Raw genomic sequence first — 15452 nt, 5'->3', positions numbered from 1 at the left:
ACAGCGGAACGTCCAGCCCTTGAGCAGTCACTACAGCATGCCAGGCCAGAGCCCATAGCAGAAATATTCCAGAATACAATGATTCTGCATGTTATTCCCGTATAGCAGAATTGCTGGGGGCTGCAAGTTCAATGTGAACAGCACTTCTCAACCCTATCAGATCTAATGCCCCCTTTCATCGAAAATATTATGTAACTTTCCCCTCTAGTATCCTAAAATGAAATGCACAGATACAAAAACTTATCTACACACATAATATTTTAATCACTCTAACGTCCCAACAGTAAACAATAAATGAAAGCTAAGTCATTACAATAAATGAATATGTATTTCAGTATGTACTCAGACACAATTACACTAGGAGGCATAAGTAGTAGTCTGATGCTTGTGCCTGTTCATAGAATCACCTTAAATATGACAGCCACACAAAGTGTTGCTGACTCAGGTACACACACTGCATTGAATAACTCTCAGTAAAGTTCCAACCAAATGTAAGTATGGTCTTTCCTTACTTTACCCACAATTATTGCAGTTCAAGCCATAAAAGTTGTACAACCCCCGGGGGCAGCATGGCGAGGACCACTGTGTGGAGTGTCAGGGAAGGCCACGGAGCAGGAGAGGGCCGTTAGCTGCCTTGCAGAATTCTTAAAAGAATCAGGTTCTCCAGGTGGTTACTGAGAGAAAGGGGGTTTTCTGCTTTCCCCGATATTCTCTATAAAAACTCTGCTGGGGAATATTCAGGTATCACTACATTACATTGCAGCTCTCTGCTGTAGGTCCTTGTTTTACATGTGATTCATCCAGCCTACCTCTAACCCCAGGTTATTTCTTTTGACTTATCATGCATGCAGGGGGAACAATGAGAAGTTTGCCTGACACCCTGAACTAAACTTTATGGGCACACCCTAGTGACTCTTCCTCCATGGGGGTGGGAGAGATGTTATCACCCTTTTTTAACTCCCAGCTGGAGCTTAAATGATCAGCCATTGTAATATCTGATCATAATTCTCTTTCCTCATTTGAGACAGGAAACAAGCATATTTCTGGACAAGATTTCTCACAGGGATTTGGCAAACATGCTGTCAGTTTCCCCCTAGTGTGGTGGAATAATGTGTCTTCGGCATATGTGTCCCCTGGACTGTGAGCTCCATGAGGACAAGCTGGTCCTCTTTGGACTCCAGCACTAGGACAGCACCTGGCACGGTAAGTACTGTGAATGGGTGGATCAGCTGAATCAGTGCACTGCTTTTGTCCAAGAGAACAAAAACACACTCATCACCATGCAGAATAGATTCAAAATATAAAGCATCATCCCATCCTTATCTATATCCATGGCTTATATGTGCGCTATGGTATCTCACGCCACATAGCGAGGCTGGAGAATGTCCAGACAAGCAGGGTGCTGTGCACGGCAGTAATGAAAGAGAGACTGCCAAGGCTTAAAGGTTAAGGCTTTGCAATTTGGAAAGACAAAGCCCAGGACAAGGAGAGGCTCATAAATATAAAAAGAACGTTATCCCTATAGTAAGCATGAACTTACCCTACAAATCTCAAGATTAGGGAGCCCCTCCTGAAGCTTCAGAAAGGCAAATTAGGACTGCCCAGGGTCTAGAAAACTCATGAAATGCATTGCTTGAAGGCAGACAGTGGTTCTCTGATGTTAATAAATGTCAGAATCACTTGTAGCTTTTTTTGTTTGTTTTTAAAACAGACGTAGCCAGGCATGGTGGTGCATACCTCTGGCCTTAGCTACTAGGGAGGCTTAGGAGGGAGGATCACTTGAGGCTAGGAGTTCAAGGCAGCAATGAACTATGATCGCACCTGTCCATAGCCACAGCACTCCAGCCTGGGCAACATAGTGAGACCCCATCTGTATTTAAAAAGTAATAATAATAAATAGACTCTTGAGCCCTTCCCATAGATTCCAGTGCTAGGAGGCTGGAAAGCTGCCTTTTTTTTTTTTGACAAGCTCCCAGGTGTTGCTGGTGGTGGTCACAGAAACATATTTTGAGAACACTTTCCTAAGAGATGGTATTAATAAAAGCTGAAAAGCAAGTTTCTTCCAAGATTTTAGATTAATAAATAAATGATAAAACCATAGCTGGATTCTTTTTAAAATATATATCATGAACATTGATTGTCAAGAATGCACAAAAGTAGAAAGACTGGTATAAAATACCCACAAAGTATGCATCACCCAGCTTCAAAAATACTGTTTTACCAATCTTGTTTCATATATTTCCCCATAATCTTTTTTTTTCTTTTCCTGAAATATTTTAAAGCCTACTCCAGACATATCATTTAATCTGTACATATTTAAGTATTTATTTCTAACAGATTAAGCGCTCTTCTTAAATTTATTTACCTATTGAAGGAAGCTAGGAGGTTTTAGATAAATTTCTTCATAAGGCTGTGAGAGCCAAGGAAATCTGGGTGAATGGATCCCAGGATCTGAGTGCTGTGATGTTATTTTGGCTTCTGTTCATTTCAGCGGTGACCACTCTCCATGTCTAGACCTGGGTTTGGCCTGTGTCCCCCCACCTGTCCCCACGCATACTTGTTTCCCATTCCCACCCATCTCCTCATTTGCAAATACTGCTCACCCTCCAAGACATGTCCTTTCCCATGGGACTGTCCTCCCGTAGTAAGTCACTTGTCTCTCTGCCATATATTCCAGCCTTATATCTCTTATGACAGTGATACAAAACTTTCTGCCTTCTGTTGCCCGGGGGACTGTCCCCAAGGGACTGTACATTCCCTGAGGATGGGTATTGTGAACAAGTTCAGAACAGCCCACGATCCTCTCTTCTCTGACGGACATTGCAGTCCTCAAGGTGGGAGGCTGGAGGCAGAATCTTCATTTCCAAGGAGTGAACCCTGCATGCCAAAGGATCATTCACAACCTCCAAGTCCAGCCAAACTCTGAGTGCTGGAGGCACAAGCTGCTGCCGCGTCTCACTGATGGCTGCCACCCGCGATTCCAAGGGCAGGAGCAAGCCTGGGAAAACTGGGGACAGCAGAGGGGTTTTTGCCCAATCACTGCTCACTGAGGGTTTTCAGAGAAGACCTTGGTGGCATTGGCAGGACTGCAGAGGAGTCTGAGGGTGATGGAAATGGAAATGCTAAGAAAGCTCAATATTCTGATTAAGTCAGAGATTTGGATTTCTGACCCTTTTAGGAGGAAGAGGATGTGGCTGAGTGTGGCACTAGGGCACATTAATGCCCACATGCAGAGTAGATGCTTGAGAATTAAACCACCCATAAAGCAAGGCATTATAAATGGGCTGTGAGTGTGGCAAACATTTACTTTGGGCAACAGAGGTCTGGGTTTGCTGAGCCTCACGGGTGAGTGAATGATGTGGGGGGGAGGCCAGGAGGTTACCAGGGAATTCTCTGTGCTCTCAAGTTGTTTTCAAGTCAACAAAACCAACCTTGGTGAAAACGCATGCCTGAAAAGGACAACATTAAACACACACACACACACACACACACACACACACACACACACACACAAGAGACTTTAGCCTAATTCTCTTTTTCAACAAAGTTGGGTGGCAGGGCAGAGGAGTTCCTATTAGAAAGTTTCATGGTATGTTTGCAGTAAATTATGAATTCTACTTTAGAAGCAAACAAAACAGTGTGAACAGACTGCTTTCTGCAGCTGGGATAACAGGCTGTCAGCCGGGTTTTTCCTACCTCCCCAGCCCAGCCACCTACCTTCTCCTTGTGGAGGAGACAAATCACCCCCTGTGGTCTTGCTGCCCTGCCTCCCCCCTTGAGAACCTCCCTTTTTTCCTTTCCTCCTTTCTTTCTTTTATGTACATTTAGTTCCCACAGGCTTCCTTTATCAATATTTCAATTGGTTGCTGCTGACCTATACTTGAATCCAAATATTTGCCCTATTCAGTGTGAATTGTTCATTCAGCCAAATGCTTGATTACGTCTGTGCTCCTTTGAGCAAATTGAATGAGCTACTTGACTATGTAATGCCGATATAGCCTGGTCATTAGTGGTGTTTTTTGGATTTGACCAGATGCAGCAAGGAAGGAAAGGGAGAGAAGAAGGAGGTTTGTGTTCAATTTTCCTTCCCGTTGCAACCATGGTGAAGAAAGTGAAATTGTGTACTTTCCAGGGCACAATTACACACTGCACGTTCTTCAAAATGGGGCCTTACTCTAATATGAATCAAATGGGTCAGGAATCAAAGGGGATGGTTACCCCTGAAGGCTCACAGCTTTGTTTATTCTTTGGGAAACTATTCTCTGTTAAATGAATATGGTTTTTTGAAATGATGGCTGGCATTCCCATTTTTGCCGTTTAGACCTGGACCCAAGAAGTACAATAAAGCTGTGAGCACACTTGCCCTTGGTTAATATCACCCCCTACCCTGATTGTATGGCATTTCTTTCCATATACCAACTGGCCTTTGTGAAAATTGACTGTACAATTTTCAACTATCATATGCTAAACTGCGATTCATACTGCAAAGAAGGAAAAACTTTCTCCTTTCTTATGTTCAGTGACTGGCATTCTGCAAATTTAAATTTAAAATGACAAAAGGCAGATTAACAGGAGAAAAGACAAGTCTGTGCATGCAGTGCACATACATGCTGGAGGACTCAGTGATGCATAACTTAAAGAGGTAGTTAAAACATGGGAGTTATATACTGTCTTAACAAAGGATTGGAAAGTGTGGAGAAGAGGCTCGAAAAAGGAAAGAGGACATGGGGTTTGGGGAGAATGGTAAACTAAGGAAAGGTGACAAATAGTGTATGATAAGTAAGGGTCATTTAGTAAGGTTTGCTATGCAGATCTCAGGAGATGAGAGTTGTCTCAGAGCAGTTTTCTTCCTGTTGTGGAAGAGTGAGACACCTGTCCAATTGATTACCTTTACAAAGAGAAATTGATGCCCTGCTTTTTGACAGAAATGGGAAGGGCAAAAAGCAAGTTGCCATAAATTCAGAACAGTCATTACACCAAAGTGGCATATTTGGGGTTAGCATATTCTGATCCTCTTTAATGCAACAATTCTTTATTGACCTCCTACAACAGACCTAGTACTGAGTTATCTTGTGGAAATCTGTCATGCAGAATAAGAGTTAAAATTCTTGGCCCTGACCCAAGGAAGAAAACCAGCACAGGTCCAGGAGGATTTGGCCAAAAACAAGAGTGGCTTTGAAATGTAGATTAATTTTTCCAGCACCGGAGAGCAGGAAGTGGTGATAAGATTGTACCTGTGTGTTTGTACTTGCCCTTGAGAAGTTCATATCTTATTGGCAAAGGCAGACGTGTAAACAGTGTAGAAAAGATAGGAATGAGAATACTGGGGGCAGGATACCAAGTGAGATAATTATGAGCCAAAAAGAAAAAACAAACTATTGATAGAAGGGGTGCCTGCCCTCTGAGAGCTTATAGCCCATTAAGATGAGATAATTTGTGGACACAAATAAGTAGTATCCAAGGCACACTGGGCTTAAAGGAACAACAAGGTGACATGGGTATTCATAGCTAGAAGAGGTCACATCCAAGAGCACTGGGAATGTCCAACCTATGTTTCTTGAAGCCTTATATGAAGGTCATTGCTCTCACACTCGTGCCAGCTGACATTGTGTATTTCAAACTTGTCTGAAGAACTTACAGAATTCTTTAAACATCTCCCACATAGCTCTTTGAGTACAACCTGTCTGCTTCCATGCTTCTATTACACTGATTACAAGGTCCCTTTCTATAAAGGGGAGAAGGGATGCAAGGGAATGGATATTTCTTTTTTTCTGCTTTTTTGTTTGTTTAATTATTTTAAAATATTATGGGGGTACAAATGTTTTTGGTTACATGGATCACTTTTGTTATGCTTGAGTCAGGGTTGTAAGTGTGCCCATTACCCAGATAGCATTCATTGCACCCATCAGCCAGGTTTTCACCCATCCCATTCTCCACCCCCCCCCATCCCTCCTGCTTGATTTCCATGGAGTTTCACTTCCCTCCGTGTACATCGGTTCCAATTTAATATCGAGTACATGTGGAGTTTGTTTTACCATTCTTTAGATACTTCACTTAGGATAATTGTCTCCAGTTCCATCCAAATTATTGCACAAGGCCTTAATTCATCCTTCTTCATGACTGAGTAGTATTCCATAGTATACATATACCACATTTTTTTTTTTTTTTGAGACAGAGTCTTGCTCTGTTGTCTGGGCTAGAGTGCCGTGGCATCAGCCTAGCTTACAGCAACCTCAAATTCCCAGGCTCAACCAATCCTCCTGCCTCGGCCTCCCTAGTAGCTGGGACTACAGGAGCTTGCCACCATGCCTGGCTAATTTTTTCTATTTTTAGTAGAGACGCAGTCTTGCTTTTGCTCAGGCTATTCTCAAAATCCTGACCTCAAGCAATCCTCCCTCCCCAGCCTCCCAGAGTGCTAGAAATACAGGCGTGAGCCACCATGCCAGGCCAACATATGCCACATTTTGTTAATTCACTCACAAATTGATGGGCACTTGGGTGGATTCCACATCTCTGCAACTGTGAATTGTGCTGCAATAAACATTTGAGTACAACTGTCTTTTTGATAAAACAACCTTTTTTCCTTTAAATTCCCAGGAGTGGGATTACTGGATCGAATGGTAGGTCTACTTTTATTTCTTTGAGGAATCTCCATACTGTTTTCTGTAGAGGTTGTACTCTCACAGTCCTGGAGGCTAGAAGTCCAAAATCAGGGTGTTGGCAGGGCCATGCTTTCTCAGAAGATGCTAGAGAAGGATCCGTTCTAAGCCTCTCTCCTAGCTCCGGTGGCTGGCCAGCAATCTTTGGTGTGCCTTGGCTTACAGCTGCACCCCGCCAATTCTCCCCATGTGTCTGCACGTCGTCTTCCCTTCATGCATGTCTGTCCCTCTGTCCAAATGTTCCCTTTCTTCCAAATTTTCCCTTTTTGTAAGGACACCATTATATTGGATTAAGGCTCCACCTTATTCCATTATAACCTAATTTTAACTACTGTAATTACATCTGCAATGACCCTATTTCCAAAAAGGTCACATTCTAAGGCACTGAGGTTTGGATTTCAACATATATTTTGGGGGGAATACAAATCAACTCATAACAGCACCTATTTTCCAATGCCCTTCAATTTGAAATCATATATAGAATACATTGTCAATATAATATAATATGTTTCTATTTCTGAGACTAAATCATCCTGGTGTAATAGTGAATTGATATTAGTGATGCAACAGCAGAAAATTCTAAATTAAGAGGAAGTACATAACTAGATTCTGCACAAATTCCTCTCTTTTAGTATCAAAAGCCCAAGGCCCTATCTAAAAACTGTGCCATTGGAGTAAAGGAAGGGAGAGAGGGGCTTGCAGTAATGAGCTTGTTGCATATAATACTGCATTTAATGGGGTGTGTTGTCCACATGCAATGTTTGTCATGTCAGGAAGACAGGAAGGCTCACAAACCAAGCCTTTTTCAGTAACACACACACACGCACAGTCTCTCTCTCTCTCTCTCTCTCTCTCTAAAACTATAAATAGGGAAGAAGCAGGTCACTCTGCTGACTGAGGTAAAGGAATTCAGCAGCCAACACAAAAGAAACTTTCCCTGAGAAGATAAAGGTCTAGTGTTTCCTGGCTATTCACAACCAGAATGTGTTTTCATGTTTTTAAGTCAAGAAAATAAAACTCTTGATCAATAACATACATAGGGCCATTTCAACAATGACCAAGCCCAGTGAATTTCAACCAAAGGCCAGAAAAATATTGATTCTAGTGTTGGCGTGATGGATTATTTGCTAAAACAACTAAGACTATATTAATTAACAGAGATATTTTGCCTTGAAGAAAAAAAATTGCAAATAATATGCTTCACTTTGACAGTGATGAAGAGGTTAAATATCTGATAAAGTTGCAATGACTTATAGAAAAATACATTTGTTTCCCATTGCTGATATTTTTTTTTTTTTTAATTTTTTTTTTTTTTTTTTTGAGACAGAGTCTCACTTTGTTGCCCGGGCTAGAGTGAGTGCCGTGGCGTCAGCCTAGCTCACAGCAACCTCAGACCCCTGGGCTTAAGCGATCCTACTGCCTCAGCCTCCCGAGTAGCTGGGACTACAGGCATGAGCCACCATGCCCGGCTAATTTTTTTGTATATATGTTTTTAGTTGGCCAGATAATTTCTTTCTATTTTTAGTAGAGACGGGGTCTCACTCTTGCTCAGGCTGGTCTCGAACTCCTGACCTCGAGCGATCCACCCGCCTCGGCCTCCCAGAGCTAGGATTACAGGCGTGAGCCACCGCGCCCGGCCCATTGCTGATATTTTTAACAAGGTTAGAGCTACTTGTATTTGATGTTTGAGGCCCAAATATGATAATCTTTGCTCAGAAATGCATACAGTATTTTATGCTCAGAGACATATAGAATATTCTAATACCATTCTTAATATCTGAATAAATGGTTGATAATACCTCCTTTCCTTACTCTCTAAAACTTGCAAGGCATGATTTACATGTTTGCTCTGTACATGTGGTATCTCATTTCATCCTCATGTATGGGTTTTACTGTCCCCATTGAACAAAAGAGGAAACTGAGGCTGAGAATATTGAGGTAACCTGATCATGGCAGAGGTGGAATTTTTAAAGCAGATCTAACTCCAAGTCTACACTCTTTCCATTGAGCCTCCACACTGCCTGGATGGTTGTTTCTGGTTTTGAAAGAATAAATAATATGGTTTTATTTGACTTTTACTGTATTTACCCTGTCACTGGAAATCGTATTTTGCCTGAACCAGCCTGAGGTTTAGAAATAGACACACTTCTGTCAGTCTTTTATATAAGGTGCTCTCTTCCTCTCCCTCTCTCTCTCCCTCTCTGTCTCCCTCCCTCTCCTTGTGCTCAATGATTGGACACCATTTTGGATCCAGAAAGACCCATTCCATTCCTTCGTGATTCACTGACACGCCATGACCCATGTGCTGTATCATTTTACATCTACTATAGTTATTGCAGCTGGGATAGCATTACCTGCGGATGTAGACTGTCTTCTTGATGCACAAACTAAGATTGAGCCAATGCAAACCCACTTGCCTGTCTGAATGTTGCAGAAAAGCAGCTCTGCCCTCAAAACTCAAAGTATTGTGCTTTACCCAGGCTTACACTAGTGGTTTCTGGTCCTGTGTTTGCCACTAATCGTGAGTTTGAGTCCCTGGGCCTCTGCTTTTTCACCAGGCACATAATATCTAAGTCTTATTTCATAGGATTGTTGTCTCAAATGAGAAAATGTTAAGAAAAGTATTTTTTTGTTTTTTTTTAAAGGCTACATCCCCAGAGCACTGTAACTTTAACAACGATTGTGAATCCTGTTAGAGCTCCTCTCTCAGGGGCTACCATGACCGAGGTGTTAGGTCAACCACCCACTTGCTCAATCTGTGCACTTAAGGTTTTATTTTTCCCTAGAAACCATGACATGCATGGCGCCCTTCAAAACTCATATTAGAAAGCATGGATAATAAATTATTAAGGGAACAAAGCCTGAGCTCATTGAAAAGCTATTGCTCTGTGGGTAAATAGAACCCCACTGTGTATTAAACAAAAATTAAACCCCATTTTCTTTTTTATAGTTAAGTTGCCATCAATTCAAACACGGAGAACAAGGCGCTGGACACAGTTAATAGTCCGCAGCCTGGCCCGCCCGGGCTTTGAACGCATGTAAGCTTTCCTGAAGTGCTGCTTGTGTCCAATTATAACTCACTACTTACCATCTTCATAATTTAAATCTGTCCGCCCCTTAGGGGGGAAAATTTTTGCTAATCAAAGCCATGAATGCACCTTTTTCCTTTTGACAGCATTAAATTAAAGCTAAATGGTCGGTTTTGAATGAGTTACTGTGAAGAATAAAGGCATTAATGAGGTAATTTCATTATGGAGACTCATCCAGGCCTATGTGAAAATGAGGGAAGTAAGTGGAGGGGAAAACTGCTGAGGAAATTAGGGTTCCTTCCACCCTAATTAATGTTTGGGGGCATTTAGTACAGGCACCAAATTAACTGCTCCAAAGAACTCTCATTGAAAAAAATACATTGTTGCCCTCCCTTGTAATTAGAAGACAGTATAAGGAGAACACTCTGTGAGTATAAAGCCAGCCTTTAACTTACTCGGCCGGCCACAGAAACACACCATTAGGGAGCCGGGGTTGAAGGAGGCACCGGGCGTACAATATAGGATTGTTTAGGTCCTTGGACTCTGTGAGCTGTAAACAGGTAGCCCCTGAATGAGGAATTATGAGACTCCTGGGAGGCCTGGCTTCCCAGCAAAACAGTCTTAAATGCATCCAAAAGGAAGAAAGAAAGGTGAATAGGCCCAGCGTGGTTCGCAAAGAGAATGCTCAATGCTTGTCTTAAGTGATTACATGATGTTGTGCCCGCCCCTCTCATTGAGTTATCTTTACACTGCTTTTGTCTCCTCTAATTGGAGCTGATGAGGTGCTAATTGGAGGCCTTTTTAAAAAGCCCACTACTTTAATCATTGAAAAACCCAGGGAGGCTGAGGGAGTGGAGTTAATGAGACAGGGAGGAAAAAAGAGAAAACTTACGTAGTGTAGCTGGACACAAATGAAGCTGTGATTTGTGTGTCTCTGGAAGGGGTGAAAGGGAAGGTTGCCTGGGAGAGAAAACTGAGCTCAAGGTAGTTTTATTTAAAAATCTTTCCAGTATGCCTATAAGGTCAGCTAGAGTAGGAAGCATCTGGTTAGTCCAGTAGTTTCTGCCCTTCGGTTCTCATCTCGCCCGAGTTGAAGCTAAAGCCTTTTTGTTCCCTCTGGCTCCCCTCCAAAGTTGTAGGAAGAAATTGTGTGCGGACAGGCATGCTCCTGCTAACCTTTGTCGCTCTTCTCAGAATGACAGTTTTTCTCGAGCCTTTTAGATGTGATTTGCTGCTGAGAGGATTCCTGATCTCAGACCTTTCTCTGGGCCATGGGCATGGAGTGAAACACGGTGCCGGCAATGTCTTCCAGGGATATGCCTGCAGGAAAAGAAGACAGAATTGACTCGCAACAGTGACTCTGAGAGTTGGGTGTGTTCTGATCTGGAAGGGGTTTTTGGCTTCTCCTTGATGCTGTTTTCCAGTCTCTCGAATGAGCTTGGATAACTTTTATCATCAAAAAAATAAAACTTCAGTATCTTCATCCAAGGTAGCTTTAATTGTTTTTAAGTAGTAAAGAAACCAGAATGGAGTGTGGGGCAGGAAGGAGAGGTGTGCTGTGGAAGAGTGGGAGTCCAGAAACATCTTCGCAAGGGCACCACACCTGGCTTGTCTGCTCTTACCGAGTAACAGAACCCACGGAGCGTGGAGCATCCGGACAACATGGAAATTCAGAGATAAGCTTCAAGCATGGGGCTTACACAGGCTCCCATTCAGCTCCCCATTCCCTGACTTCTGGTAGGATTTATAAAGTATCCTGGAGATTTACAAAATATGCCAAGGGATTTAGTACTTTATATATTATCTCACATTGTGGTCAAACACTTCTTGAAAGTTAATTTCCCGACACGCTATAACCTACTTTAGGGCAGTGACCCTGCAATTTGTCTTCCATTCCCACCTAAGTAGCCAAATGCTTAAATTACCTTTTTCTTGCTGCCTAATGTAAAATCTAACCACCCTAGATTTATCAATCAGCCAAAGAAATATGTAATGGACATGATACAATCAGCCTGTAAATACGAGCACGTGACGTGCAAAACCTAGTGGATCGCATTTTATCCTTGGGAAATGAGTTGACACCTGTCAAGTGCTTGGAACAGTGCCTGGCACACAGTTAGGGGTCAGTAATTTAAAGCTCACACAAGGTGACTGAGAGTGAGAGAGAGAAACCTGAGAAGCAGAGAGCGTCCTAAAATGATTGTGCTAGGCAAGAGAGCAACATTTGGTTTTGAAAATTGTAAATCTAAGGAAAAGTTTTGTTTGGGGGAGATACTTAGAACGAACGTGGGTTATGCCACTCATAGGCTGAGAAGACAGTCTGCTAGCACCCGGGCTCTAGGTCAGTGAGACAACACAGCTCACGGACAGAACCTTAAGGTCTCAGTATCAGAAAGAGCCTTATAGGAGTGCTGGCCCCGGACCACCAAGTGATGGATTCAAAGTCACCCAGATCACCCAGAGTGGCCAAGTCTACACCAGATTCTAAATCTTCAACCTACCAGGTCAGTGCTGTTCTTCCTCATAGGATGCAGACTCACAGGATGAGGAACTTGCCAGCTGCCTCCTCCGCTGAAGTTTCTGAGTATGTTAGACTAGAACAGGACAGCCCTGTTGTATATATTTGCATACATCTACATATGTTTACACACATCCACTGACACCCAGACCTACATGTCAGCCCAAATTAAGGGGGGAGTCTTTCTTTAATCTTACATGGGCAATTTGTACATCAAGAGGAAAATCTCTGTGTGTTTGGGTCGCTCGGTCACTCTGCACTGATGCACCCAGCATCCAGCAAACATTGGGGTGCCTACAAAGTACTGTACCCTGAACCGAGTGCCAGGGATTTGAAGGTGAGCAAACTCTGACACGGCCTGCCCTGGGAGAGCTCATTGTCCAGTGCACGAAGCAGATGTTACACAGAGATGTACACAGGGAATATGTTGATTCCTGAGCACAGTGTGCAATGCCAGGGTAGACGAACACTTCTATTTACCAAAGACTCCAGGTGACACAGAAGCAGGTGCTTCAAAAAGCCTGAGCTACAGTCAGCAGGCAGCAGAACCTCCCCCAGCTGCTATGAAAGCAGCTTCTAATGAGTTAATGAGCAGCCCCAGGATGGAGGGTGACTGGGGGTGGGCGTGGAGGGGACACAGTAATCTGCGGAGCATTAGCAGATGCTTCAGCAGGAGCCTGGGGAAGCTATTTGCCAGTTGGCTGCAGCTTCTGAAAGAGCAAGCAGAAGGGTCAATGCATGTGGCCTTCATCAGTTCAGTGGCCATATTTTAAAATAATAATAACAAAGAACATGTAATCTAACAATATTTTTGCCTTACAAATTAATCTGATAAAATAACTCACACAGGCAAAAATTAAATTGAACTTAGTTATACAATAATTCAATTGGCTCTATTGAAAAAATACATTTATATGAGGTCTGGGGCGTGTATGAGCCAGAAATTAAGATCTTAGCATTTTAGCTTGACAGTGGGATTTAAAGATTGTAGAGCCACCCATCCCCCAATTTAATAAGGAAAGGAAGATGCAGAAAGATAAGAGACTTTGTTCTAGGTCATGCCAATGGCAAGATGAGAGTATAATTCGGTGCATGCATGAATACAGCATGCTACCTAGCTTGACCCATGCACTGCTCAGCTGCAAACTTGTGATACACCCAGTCAAATATATGAAAAGCTCCTGCACATTACTAATAAAAGAAATACAATTTAATATCCAATATATCAATCCTCACCCATCATATTGGAAAAGTTCAAGAAAGCAAATAAAGTACCAAGATTGCTGGGATTGTGTTAACAGGACTCAGGAGGCAACTTAAAGAGGCTTCTGCTGGAATGAGTTGAGCATTATCAAGGATGATCATTGAAGTAGACTAAAACACATCAAATACGTTAAAATCCATGAGTTCAAAATGATACCAAACAAACAGGAAAAACAATGATGGCCAACAACAAAAACATAAAAGTTGCTTTTGCAAGATGCCTAGAAACCAACTCTGTAGTTTAAAACTGTTTTTTTTTTTAAAAAAGGAAAGCAGCATTTTCCTGTCTTTAGAAACTATAGATCAAAGTAAATAAATAATCAATGAGAGGAAATTTCTTTTTATAGAAGCATCCCACTATAAATGAAGAGGAAATGATGGAATTAGAATGTCACCATTTTATCAAACCTGATGAAATAATGGATCTAGAGAATGACGATCAGTAGCTGCTCACAACCAGACTTGATGCACCTCCTCATGGAAGTACAACACATTCCCTCCTGCCTGTGAACTGTTCTTGCCAAAAATTCCAGCTAGGCTGGCCAGTGCTTCTGGTGGCTCAGCGTTCTCATAGACACAGCCTTTGTCCAAGCCTCAACTGTTCTCACTTGCTCTTTTGCGATAAACTCCTAACTGAACCTCCACCATCTCACGGCCCTGCAGGTTCCTCACCTCAAACCATCAGAGGATCTATGTAAAATGTATTATTAATATGTCTGGCCGCAACTCTCCCCTTCTCTAACTGGTCAGGCCCTATTGTGGGTTGAATTGTGTTTTCCCCAGAAGATATGTTCAAGTCCTAAGCCGCAGTACCTATAAATGTGACCTCATTTGGAATAGGGCTTTTGCAGATATAATCAAGTTGAGTCATACTGGATTAGGGTAGACCTTATAAAAGGAAATTTAGACAAGAAACACAGAGGGAAGATGGCCATGTGAAGACAGAGGCAGACATTGGAGTGATGAATCCACAAGCCAAGACATGCCAGGGATTGCTGGCGGTCACCAGACGCTAGGGGAGTCTGCCTTTCCAGCCATCTGCAAGGGATCCCTCCCTCACACCCTGTGTCAGCAAAACCAAACCAATCAGTTACTCCAGGGAGCCAGGCTCTTGCATACTTTTGATCTTTGTACATATTTTGTTCCCTTTGCCTACAATCATTGTCATCCCTCTCCTGCTACTCAGTTGCCCCCTGGTCTTTGAAACCTTAGCTTTCCTCCTGGGTAGAATTAAAGTCCTTCTGGGACCTTCCTGGGCCCATCTCTTCCTTTGGGTTTTCTAGGCAGCATTGCAGTGGATCCCCCACCAGACGTGAACTCTGCCGTAACAGGAAGAACATCTTTCTCTTTCCACAATCCCAGTGTCCAACAGAGTAATAATAATCATAATATTGATTAACATTAATAATAAGCAGCTAATGGAATTGAGTAATTCCTAAATTCCAAGCTATGTATTGACTCAGTTAATTTTCACAATTCTGAATTCTTATCTCCATTCTACAGATGAGAAAACAGAGGCACACAAGGCTAAGTGACACACCCTGTGTCACAATAAATGGTAGAGGCATGATTCAGGGCCACTCTAGACCCAGAGCTTGTGCTCTTGATCACTCTTCTCCACTGCCTCTGTGGACACAGAGCAGAGAAGGTGACCAGGAGATTGGATGGGGTTGGAACATAGGAAGTGGTGGGGAAAACAAATCAATAAGCAGTAACTTCTCTTCATAGGGGTTAATATGTAATCTAACCAATCTATGGTTCTCCTTGTTTTCCAAGTTACCAGGCACAAATCCCAGAGTTGGAAGCACAATTTGAGAATGTGTCTGAACGACATTGAATGGAACAGCAAAGGAACCCAGTGGTTTCTATGTGATCTGTGATTCACTAGCATATGAATATATTTACTAAAATTGACTTTTCATCTGCAGTGCTCTCTTCTGGATCCACACTGACTGTGCTCCTGACTCCTCAGTTTTTATCTCT

This window comes from Lemur catta, chromosome 16, assembly GCF_020740605.2.
Source record: "Lemur catta isolate mLemCat1 chromosome 16, mLemCat1.pri, whole genome shotgun sequence".
Classification (NCBI taxonomy): Eukaryota; Metazoa; Chordata; class Mammalia; order Primates; family Lemuridae; genus Lemur; species Lemur catta.
The sequence above is the reverse complement of the archived record's forward strand: the minus strand, read 5'-3'. Positions refer to the sequence as shown.